General features: G+C 34.2%; 1 long non-coding RNA gene and 1 other non-coding gene across 2 annotated transcripts; one reads left to right on the top strand and one right to left on the bottom strand.

Moving 5' to 3' along the window:
* Positions 1 to 3,687: 3,687 nt before the first annotated feature.
* On the top strand, positions 3,688 to 6,035 carry LOC107060682 (uncharacterized). Its single transcript, XR_001473460.1, has 2 exons — positions 3,688 to 4,314; positions 5,817 to 6,035. It is a non-coding gene; the product is annotated as an uncharacterized lncRNA (long non-coding RNA).
* A 2,457-nt stretch (positions 6,036 to 8,492) lies between these two features.
* Positions 8,493 to 8,554, bottom strand: MIR8003 (microRNA MIR8003). Its single transcript, NR_130373.1, has one exon. It is a non-coding gene; the product is annotated as a microRNA MIR8003 (primary transcript).
* Between the last annotated feature and the right edge of the window lie 3,030 nt (positions 8,555 to 11,584).

The raw sequence follows: 11,584 nt of genomic DNA, 5'->3' as shown, positions 1-11,584 counted from the left end.
GTGGAACTTGAGAATAATGTGTTCTGGGCCTTGAAGGCCATGAACTTTAATTAGGAGGATGTGTCGAAGGATCAAGTTGATCAACTCCACGCTTTTGAAGAATTTAGGCTTCGAGCTTATGAGAGTTCAACGCTTTATAAGGAGAAAAATAAAGAAATGGCATGATGCCAAAATCCTTCACCGTGAGTTTAAAGTCGGTGATCTTGTGTTGCTCTATAACTCAAGTTTGAGACTTCTACGAAAACTCAGGTCCAAATGGTTGGGACCGTTCAAAGTGAATCATATGTTCACTAATGGGGCAACAGAAGTTGAAAACGAGGATGGTTCGGTGTTCAAGGTGAAAGGGCAAAGGCTAAAGATTTACTTTGGAGAGCGCCCCAATGTGATAGTGATTGATGTGGTGTATTTTGATGATGCTTGAATGCAAGTCCATGTCATCGTGCCATGACGTTAACTAAGGCACTTCTTGAGAGGCAACCCAAGTTTTATTTTTTATTTTTTGAATAACGTTTGTTGGATGCGTAGGTTGGAGTTCGTATCTTGGAAAGAAGGAAAAGGGGCGAGGGGCTGGACCAATTGGCGAGTCACCGAATTACCCCTACAATCGCCCAATTATATCGCCAAAGGAAAATAAAAAAATGAGGAAAGTTCTGGAAGATTGGGCGAACTCATGGATCACCACTTTTCTGCACCTTCTAAAGGCAGCATGTTCTTTTTGATTTGGTAGGCTGAGACCCATTCGGCATACCGCCGAATCAATTTGGCAACATTAATAAGGTGGTCGAATGGAGCTCGAACTGACAAGTCATGTCTTTTTAAATTCAAACCTTCCTTTTTATTTGAAATTTTCGACTCATCTTCCCTTTCATTCAAATTTTAGAATACATTTTGCTTGTTCGTGTGTCGTGTGCTTTGAATTCTAAGCTTGTGGTGATCCCTTTTCCCTACTTTTTTGCCGAGTGTCTCTTTGTCGTTAATTTGAGGTTGGTTTACTAATCTTGTTTATTTTGAAGCCGAAATAGAATTGATAATGGGTAGTGTAATGTAGTCTTCGTTTTTAGTTGATTGTGGTGCTTTGATTGTATGCCTATTGTCTTGTAGAACTTGAATTTGAAATCAAGCATGCTAAAATCAATCTTTAAGGCCAATTTGATTTAGTTTCTCGTGTTTGTGTTGAAATTGTTGGTGTTGCATGTTGGGTTTTGTGCGGGTAAAGTCTAAGTAGCCCGAATTCAACCAAATAACTTGAAGTTTCCCGATGATGGATTGGGTGACGTCGTTCTTAACGGCAAAGTCATCGTTTTGTTGAATTTGAATCAATTACGGGGAAGTCTGAGTACCCCAGCATAGAAATTCATCGTGGGTAGATTAGAATTGCTTGAAATTGTGCATGAATTGATATGTTGTAGGTTGTGGGTTGTATATAAAAAAATGATTGAGGAGATGATGCGTCGGCCATTCCATTGAGCGCGCCAACTTCACCAAACTTCCTCCCCATCCCTTTTCTGCCGGGTTAATGAAGGGGAACCGCTGTTACTTTCTGTGATGACCCTTTAGCTTGCCGAATGGCACTGGTATCAACCTTTTTATCTTTATTTTAGCTGGATTTTTTGTAACATTGAGCGAGGTCTCTCTGATCGCCGAGTGAACTCGGCGACTCGCTGAATGGTCTTTGGTTTCACATTTTTTAACTAAATTTTTCCTGAGTTTTTCTGTAACATTTGGTGAGTCCCCTTTTATTCGCTGAAATGACTCAACAACTCACAGAATCGGTTGGTGATTTTTCGTGCAGATTTTGAGAATGCTATTTCACTAACCCTTTGCAACGACATTTGTTCTCGTTTGTTCTCTTTTGCAGGTAAGGCTAGACCTAAGGTTCCCGCACGAGGTCCACCACCCAGGAAGAAGGCCAAAGGGGTTCTGATCACAACAGAGGTTGAAACTCCATGAACTACTCGTCCTAATCGTCCTCCGATGAGTTGTAAGGGTAAAGGCAGGAAGCCGGTCATGTCAAAGTCGATCTTTGATGACAGTGGTGACCTCGGCTCCATTCAGTTCACCACCTCCGAGTCTCAGAGTGAGGAAGCTGTGGGGTCTAGTACCCCAGAACATACTCTGATGCCGGAAGTCGAGTTAGCAAAAATGAAGCATTTAGCGTGGCGGTCTAAAACAACTCATGATCCATTGACATTGCCTCTAGCACCACCACCATCTCAGGTACCACAAGTGCCTCTTGTTCCAGTACATCCTCCCCGATCTACGAATAGGTTGAAGGTCGTTGGCTGGCAGTTCATACTTGAGAAGAAGCAACTGTCCACATCCGGAGTGGTGAACAAACACCCCACTGTTTGGGAGACCTTGAGGTACAAAATATTCAAGCAGTTCAGCAAACCCCAAAATCTATATGTGCCTATATGGGTTCGGGAGATCTATGAATGGTTGACAAAGTTGGTCCCAAAGGGGAAAAAGAAGGAAGGGTTGATGGCACCGGTTGATTTTTTTGAGGTGCACGGAAAGAAAGTCAAGTGCAGTGAAACATATATAAATGATGAGTTGGACTGCACGACACAGACTCGACACTTTTTGGCCGACAAGATTAAACTATAAACTCTAGAAGATTTGAAGGGGTGGCTTGCCCCACCAGTGTGTGACGCCACTCCCCCATGGATCGAAGCGGGGGTAGTTAATGAGAAGAAGGACCTGAAAATCGCGGTGCGGTACTTGATCGGGTTTATTAGCATCACTTTGATGCAATCTCAGAATGAGTCCATCATCTGACATCCAAAAGCTACACTTTTTGGATGTATTGTCAATTGGGAGCGGCTAAATCTTGGGTCCATCGTTGCACAGGAGATGACTATTGTTGACACTCAAATTTGGCTCTCCACATTTATTTAACTATAGTTTTAATACTAATAATAATAATAATGATAGTAAAATATATATTTTACGAACTTTTGTAGGAATACGAAAAAAACAGTTTTAAAATATAGTTTTTATCTTATTTGATATATTTTATTTCATAATTTGTTTCTTATAAAAATTATATATATATATATATATATATAATTATTACTATTTACTTACTTGTTTTTAAAATTTTACGTTAAATAAATATTGTTCTTAAGGGTTAACTCAATTTTTCTAATTAAATACAATTTCTATTATTGCGATAAATATTTTTCATACATTTCTTTTAAATAGGAAGCTTAATTAATTAATGAGTTACTAACTTATAACATATTTTTATTTTTTAGAATGACTAATTTTATCAAATAAGCTAATCTTGCAAAATATTTTTTTAAAATTTAGTAATTATAGCTATTTAATAAAGAAGAAGCTATAATTTAAATGGATTTAATTTGAGCAAAGTTTGGCAATCCAAGTCATTCTAATTAAGCCTATCCATGCGTGCCACGTAGGAAGCACATAGATTGTGCTTCTTTAGCTTCAATCTTGGCCCTACGATCTAATCTAACAACATTAATTAATTCATCATTTTATTTTATATATATATATATATAATTTTTTTAAACTCTTTTTATTAACCGTCCGATCAATTAAATAAGGCTTTAATAGACCCCTACGATCGCCCTATACCCTTCCTTTTCCCAGATCATGTCAACCTTCTCCTTCCCCAGAAAGAAGAATGTGTCTTCAACTTTTATTTTCCCATGAGTGTGTCCCTTCACTCTTCACCTTTTCCAGAAAATGCGTCTGCCCACTCACATTCCCTTTTTGCGTCTTCTTCCTCGCGAAGAACAACGACCGCTCGTATCAATCCGACAAACCTGGAAAAGCTGCAACAAGAAGCATCGACGGTTCAACAGTACGTCCTCTCCCATCACCTCTGTCAAAAAATGGGTCTGGGCCACCGGAAAAATATCAATTTCGGCGTTTCCTTGCTTTATGCTCCATCTATCACTCACCCCCTTCCAATCAATCCGAACAGTAGGATTTTCCAAAAGATTTTCTTCTCCTTCATTTCTTTTTATGTTTCCTCTGAGACTTGAGTTTCCAAGAATTCAAATTTTGAATACTTGGAGCCCAATTTGGCTATAAAAGGAACCCATTTGGTTCTCATCAAGATCACCCAGCAACAATCCATAAATCCGAGAATCAAGCAAAGCCGAGAGAAAATCCAAGAACCCATTGTAGAACTGATATATTTACTACAAGCTCTAAATTTCAAAATCACTTCATCTCTTTTTCTCTTTGTTCTCTTGTTCTTAATCTATTTCGATTTCAAGTTCCGAAGTTGAGTTCAAGTTTGGACGTATACAAAAAAAGCCCTAGTTTGCTGCTCTCAAAAAGGTACACTACCTCGCTCTTATTTTTTTTTCGATCTTTAGTTAGTCATTTGGGTTGATATTTTTTTGACAATTTTGATTCAGGTGCTTAATTTGTTTGTTCAAATTTTATTTTATTCTTTACTCTTACTATAGTTAAGATTCCGTTTTACAATGATATATGTCTCTCATATGCTCTCTTTGACTTGAATATGAGTTTGGATGTGTATCGCTGAGAATGATAATCTGGTTTAAGCTTCCTGACTGTAATGTAGCCTAATCTAGTTTTAAAAAGTCATAGTTTAATTCTGAATGTCTCTCCCTCTCTTTGTAGTTATTGTTGGTTCAAAGACTGATATTTGTCATTTTAACTTTAAGATATTATCCTCTTAGTTGTTACGAATTCGTACTCACTTGATTTAACATTCTTATCATTTATACTTTGTGTTACTATGATATCCTATTCTAAAACATGTTCTCTTGAGCATTTGGACGATCTGGTTGTACCTTTGTGTTTTTTTTTTCCAGAATTTGTGAGTTCGAATTATCTAGTTTGATTCACAAAGCTCCATTCTCCCCCCTACTCCCATATTTATCCTTATCGACTTATGATTTCCCAAATGAACTTTCATTATTTGATGGTACTAGCTTCACCTATATGAATATCATTCATGGTATGTTCTTAAGAACTCCCTCCTTAATCTCATGTAAAGAGGTAGATTGATGGCTTATATACACGTTCGATAGCTCGAATACTTTGAATATGATTAGAGTATATGTTGGAGGGGGAGAAATTTTATAGACTGGTGATGTAGTTCATTCTAGTTCTATGTGTAAATTGAATGCACATATTGTTTGGTGTTCTATTTCAGTTTTTGATGTTTATTTTTACGTCATAGTTGTGTTGTAGTTCATTATGTTCCCCATGAGAACTCTTACTTCACACGAGTATGGAATTGCGCTTTCGTTAATCTTTTCATTTCTCTCTAAAAAAAACTCGTGAACCGGGTTATGTTGCTCTTAGATATAAGCAGAGCAGTAACACTACATCTTTGACAAAATATTTTAGCCACTATCTATTAGGACGTGCTAATTGATTAATTCTAATCTTTTATGGTCGAGGTTGATCAAAGCCTATTATGTACATACTCAAGCAGTCCCCAACTGCATATTAGTTTGAATAAGTTACATGAAGCATGGAATTTATTTTTAAGCATAATCAGCAACCAACTGTGGAATCATTGTAAAACTCGCACATCGATATAGCTATCCAACTTTTCTTTAGGCTTGTTTGAAAGGTATCCTATAGTTGATCAGAAACTCCCTAGAATGATTAAAGTTTGGTATACTAATTGCTTAAATGTCATCACGGAACTGCCAAGATAGTATCATGTTGTTGTTGTTGTTGTTTATGAGTATTTTTTTCCAGTATGCCTATGACTACATAATACTTATTTTTATGTCTTCTGATAAATCTAAATGCATTTGCTAATTCTCTTCTTTTCTTTATTTCACATGTATTCTCAGAGCACGTTCGGAGTTAGTATATGACTCCCCCCTCTGCCCAAATCAGAGAAGCGACTAACAGCCGCATAAGCTCATGTCTAGATGCCCATTTTTGCGTCTATAGTGTCCAACATTTCCTTCTCTCTTCAAAGTTTTCACGTTCTTTATATCATATATGTGTTGTTATCTTTTGACTAACATTTTACACATAAGTATTTCACTTATATTTATGCTTGCTTTTATTTATTTGGGTTTGTACGAATCAACTAAGAAAAATGGTAAGACGTAGTTTTCCACCTCGCATCCCTTTAGATATTGGGTTTACTATAGTTATTTAGTTTAGAACATTATTTTCCTACCAAGTTTATTTGTTATTTGAGGCACTTTGCGGTTATGAAATCATGTCTCTTCAAAAAGGTAGCTAGGGAACAACCCTTTCAAAATGTTTAGTACCTATTTTCAGATTTGTGTTTGATAAACTAAGTGTTTTATGTGTGGCTTTTGGGAGCCTAAAGTGCAGATTTTGGTGGTTTAAAAGTGCAGATTTTTTAGCTTAAAAAAAGGAGCAGATTTTGAGTGCAAGAAAGCACATTTTTCTTAAAACTTTGCAAGTGTAGGAATTTAGTACGTAGCAGTGTTTATGTTTTAAAGTAGAACACAACTTTATTTTTGAACTCTAGAATGGATAGATTAGTGATAGAACACAACTTTCAAATGGAATACAATTATTATTTTCTTTCTAAGACAAAAATGGCCTAAAATTTGGCCCCCCTCAGCCTTAAGTTAGTTTTTCATGAAAAACATTTTACCCAATAAATTATATTTATTTTTCAAGTCTTTTGGCTCGTTAAAAAATAATAATTTTAACTAATTCTCCCTAAGATTATAGTAGACATTGTATCATTCTTGAGATTTTTATAGTTAGCATTTTATAAAATATTACACATTAACCCTTTCTTTTAAGGCTAATTTATATTCCGTTAAAAAGGACATTAATATTTTCTCTTAAACCATTTTCAGAAGTTCTCTTTTAATTAATCTAATTGTGATCGGTTAACAATTTTTAATAAATCTTTTTTTTTTTTTTATAAAAAAGAGAGCTTTCAATCTCTCTCCCTTAGGATAATTAAGATCTCTTACCTAGAATTGCATAAGTTAAGTAGACCCTTAATAAGAGTTAACCCTAACATTATTTTGTCCAATATTTAGATGTCCTAATCTTCATCTTTGAAATAATTAGGCAATTTTTAGACCCTTAAAAACTAAAGGTAGAAGAATAATGATTTGGGGTGGGACACCAACAACTAGGCTTATTCTATATTTTTAAAATCATATCCTTAATAAAAAATATATTTGTCATTATTGTTATCTTTCAAATCAAATATTACTAAAATATTTTAAACTCTTAACATGCTATTTAAAGATTTTAGATATGCCAACAAATTCAAAATACAACGTACATACATATATATATATGTCATGCACATAAAGGTATAAATTCTCTATTTTTATATTTTAGTTTTCTCTACACATGACCTATTATTTTTTTATACTTTATAGGCTTAAGTCATCTACGACCCCTTAAAGTTGTCCGCATAATTCACTTAGACACCTTAACTAGGACTTGTACCTATTGAACACCTCTACCATCCCGAATTTGAACCATTTGAATATTTTTTTGATAATAAGCTAAAAGTAGAAAATGTGTGAAATACACTTGCGGTGACATGTTAATTTGACTAATTAAATAGTGACATGTGTCATTTTGAATCCAAAATATTATTTAAAATTATATTATAAAGTAAAGAAAAAGAAATTATTTTAAAGTAAAAATAAAATGAAAAAAAGGGGTATCTTAAACCACCCCATTTCCCCTTCAATCTATTGAAGCTCAGAACTCACTTTTTCTTCTATAGTACCACCCCCATTCATGGCGATCTTCCCTCTCCCTTTATAGTGTTATCCCCTACGCGACAAATCTTCCTTTCCATCAGCCTATTCTTAACTACAACTTTATTTTTCGTCTCGTTTTAGGTAGATAAAGATGAAAAATTCGCCGGAAAATTAATGAGTCCCGATTGTCATTGTCGGAAAAGTGAAATTATCTCGAACTTGTTTTGTTTTTCATAATCGATTAACTTTTTTGGATGGAGAACATCATTAAATTCAGCCAATATACATCAATTTAAAGTCCAATTAAAATGGCAAATAAAAAAAACTTCAATAAAAATTTGAGCAAAGCAAATAATAAATAGAAAAATCCTCCAATAGATTCACATAACTGGACATCAATTTACCAAATTACTACATTAAAGAGACAAACTCCAAACCTAAAGCCCTCTACAAATTAAACATGATGAAAATAATGATGATAATAGTGGAAAGGTCGTGTCAATGGTGGTGCTGCCAATAAAAAAAAGAGTAAATTTTAGGTTTAGCAAACATAAAAATTATATTTATATATTATAGCTATAGTTTGTATAATTGCACTCCATAACAAACTTTATGTTTGCTATGACTATTAATCTGTCTATTTAGGTATACATATACATAAAAATCTGTATTTGTATATTTCGGTATACAAACTAAAACATAGTAATTGTATATAAAAAAAAATTACTACATATATACAACACATACCGAAATATACAAGTGTCCTGCAATTAATTTTTATACAACACATATGGGTCTATTTGTATATTTTGGTATACAAATGGGTCTTGCAAATATTTTTTGTCATCCCATTTGTATACCGAAATATACAAATAGACCCATATGTGTTGTATAAAAATTAATTGCAGGACCCATTTGTATACTGAAATATACAAATAGACCCATATTTTATATATATCGGTATACAAATGTGTCCTGCAATTAATTTTTATACAACACATATGGGTCTATTTGTATATTTTGGTATACAAATGGGATTCAAAAAAATGAAATGTTAGCTGCAAATTACAAATAAAAGAAGCTATGACTATAACATTTAATTTGAATTAATAATTGCTATTTCATACAACTTTTCCTAAAATAAATCAACAGAGGTGTAAGAACTGAAGTATCAAGAATAAAAAAGAGGAAGAAGAAGGGTGTGTAGTGGCAGCGGCAACACCGAACTGGTGGTGTGGTAGAGGAAATGATGACAAAGAAGATGAAGAAGAAAGAATACTTCTTTCCACAAAAAATGCCTAATTTAATACCTTTCACGCGCTTATAGGATGTGAATCACAAACAATGTGCTACCTAGGTAAAAAATGTTCAAATAGTTCAAATTCGTAAGGGTAGGAGTGTTCAATACGTACAAGTCCTAGTTAAGGTGTCTAAGTGAATTATGCGGACAACTTTAAGGGGCCACCGATGACTTAAGCCTACTTTATATTATTTCCCTCATATCTACTATATTTTTTACAAATGTTATTTGTTTATTTTCTTAATGTAATTTATAAATCCTTACGCTTTCATATACATATTATTTTACTACATATAATGTATGGTCAATTTGTCCCTACATGTAAATAAAAATAATAAATGTTCATATGTTTTAAACAACATACATGTAGATGCTGTACTTTATAATAAATCTATTTAAAATCACAAACTTTATATAAGACATTTAGTATCATTATTTTACTAAACTTCTTTTTTCACACATACTATTATATACTTATTCCGACTATTATCTTATTTTATTTTATTTTTCTCTACGTCTTAATTTTATATATAAATAAAACGACAAATTTTTCATGTCTTTTATACTCAACATTTATATGTTTAGAATAAGTTTACATAAGACACATCTTTTTTTAACATATAAAATTGTCATACATTTCAAGTGTATTTATTTATTTATTTTACTATATGATAAACGTACTAGTATGAAATTTATTTTTATAGACATATATATGTCATATCTTGTATTTTACTCTTTTTCTTAAACTAATGAAATTTACTTATCACGAATTTTAAAGCAAATAACCATTAAATTTTTCTAATTATTTTTCCTAAATTGAGTTTAAGGACTATCTTCGGATAGGCTCTGAGGGATGCTTAATACCTTCCCCTCGAGTAACCAAAACCCTTACTCAGAATCTCACTGGTTTCACAAATCAAAACAAAGTTTACATTTACATATAAAAATGGTTTTCCTAATGTTTACCTTAAAATTAGGTGGTGATTTTAAAACAATACAATTTTCAGAAAATCAGTGTGGCAGCCATATTATGTTGTGAACTGTTTCGGCTGGTTCGAAATAGGGTACGATAGCTTGGCAACTCTGTTAGGGACTTACTTAGGTTTTAACCTTACAAAAACTCAATTTAGGAATAACATTTGTGATTACTTGTGTATTTTCAGCTTACTATTTGCTTTGCCGAAATGATATATTGCTTTGATTGAAAGGTCGCAAGTCAAATCCAAACTTGTGTTCCTTATTTATTTTTGAAATACTATCTGTTACCGCTTTACCTACACTGTCATTTGCACTTTCTATCGAGTCTTTGCCCGTACACAAACACACACTGAACATGCGAGAGGTGTTCTGCAATCCTCCAAAAGTCTCTTTGGATTCCTTTGTTCCAGAGTTGGTGCAATTAAAATAGTGCACCTTCTCGTATTTACTCTGTCCCACTCTCAATCATCTCGGAAAAAATCCTACTCTAGAAATAGGTCATGTTGCATAGTCTTAGGCAAAACAATATAAGGTATTGTCGTTGCGTTTAGGAAACCACCCAAATGTCAATTAGTTTCTTCTTTAAAATTCGACGACATACATTTTGTGTGAAATTGATATGAATGATCTAAACTAAAACATTTAATGGATTTGGAGCAAATACACTCATCATACCCGTTACCCTTTCTTTCAGATGCAAATCAACCAAAACCTCCCTAATATCAGGATGATGACTGAGGTCACCTTACTTTAAAAGATTGGTGGGGAAACATCCGAGTGGCATACAAAAATGATATTATGCCACACCTGGGGGTCATTATAGCGATTATGCCAATAAAGTTTTCTAATTAGTTTTCCTAAATTGAGTTTAAGGACTATCTTCGGATAGGCTCTGAGGGATGCTTAATACCTTCCCCTCAAGTAACCAAAATTCTTACTCAGAATCTCACTGGTTTCACAAATCAAAATAGAGTTTACAATTACATATAGAAATGGTTTTCCGAATGTTTTCCTTTAAATTAGGTGGCGACTCTTAAACAAAATATTTTTAAAAAAACTAGGGTGGCAACCATATTATGTTGTGTACTATTTTGGCTGGTTCGAACTAGGGTGCGAGAGCTAGGAGGGACAAAACAAATCCAACCTCATTGTCGTTTCCAGTTCTCATCAGTGACTTGTGTCGCCGAGTGAGTGTGCCCTTTTTGGTGAAGATGTATATTGAGGTGACTCTTGCATCATCTAGTGATATTCGTCAGATTGAAGAACTGTATATGAAGGATGAGGCTGAGAAGAGAAAAAAAGCTCCGGTAGACACATCTCTGGTTGTCGATCTGGATTATATGGAGGTTGGCCCTACACCTCCTACTCCGGCCACTAAGCCATCAGGTATAGTTGCATCCTTATCATCTACTACTTCTGCCTCTGCTCCTGTCTCCTGTATCCCTTTTACCCAGGCCATGATCAACAAAATGGGAAACTTGCTCTTCAGTCGATGTGAGGGCTTCTAGGATTGAGGCTGCTATTCCATCCATAATTGATGGAGCGATAGCTACGACACTGGCTCCCATTAGGAGGAGTTGAGGAAGCAACGAGAGTTTATCACAGCCCATGAGTTATA

Source organism: Solanum tuberosum, unplaced genomic scaffold, assembly GCF_000226075.1.
Source record: "Solanum tuberosum cultivar DM 1-3 516 R44 unplaced genomic scaffold, SolTub_3.0 scf00006, whole genome shotgun sequence".
Classification (NCBI taxonomy): Eukaryota; Viridiplantae; Streptophyta; class Magnoliopsida; order Solanales; family Solanaceae; genus Solanum; species Solanum tuberosum.
Note: the sequence above shows the minus strand (reverse complement) of the source record. Positions and strands in the feature narration are given on the sequence as shown.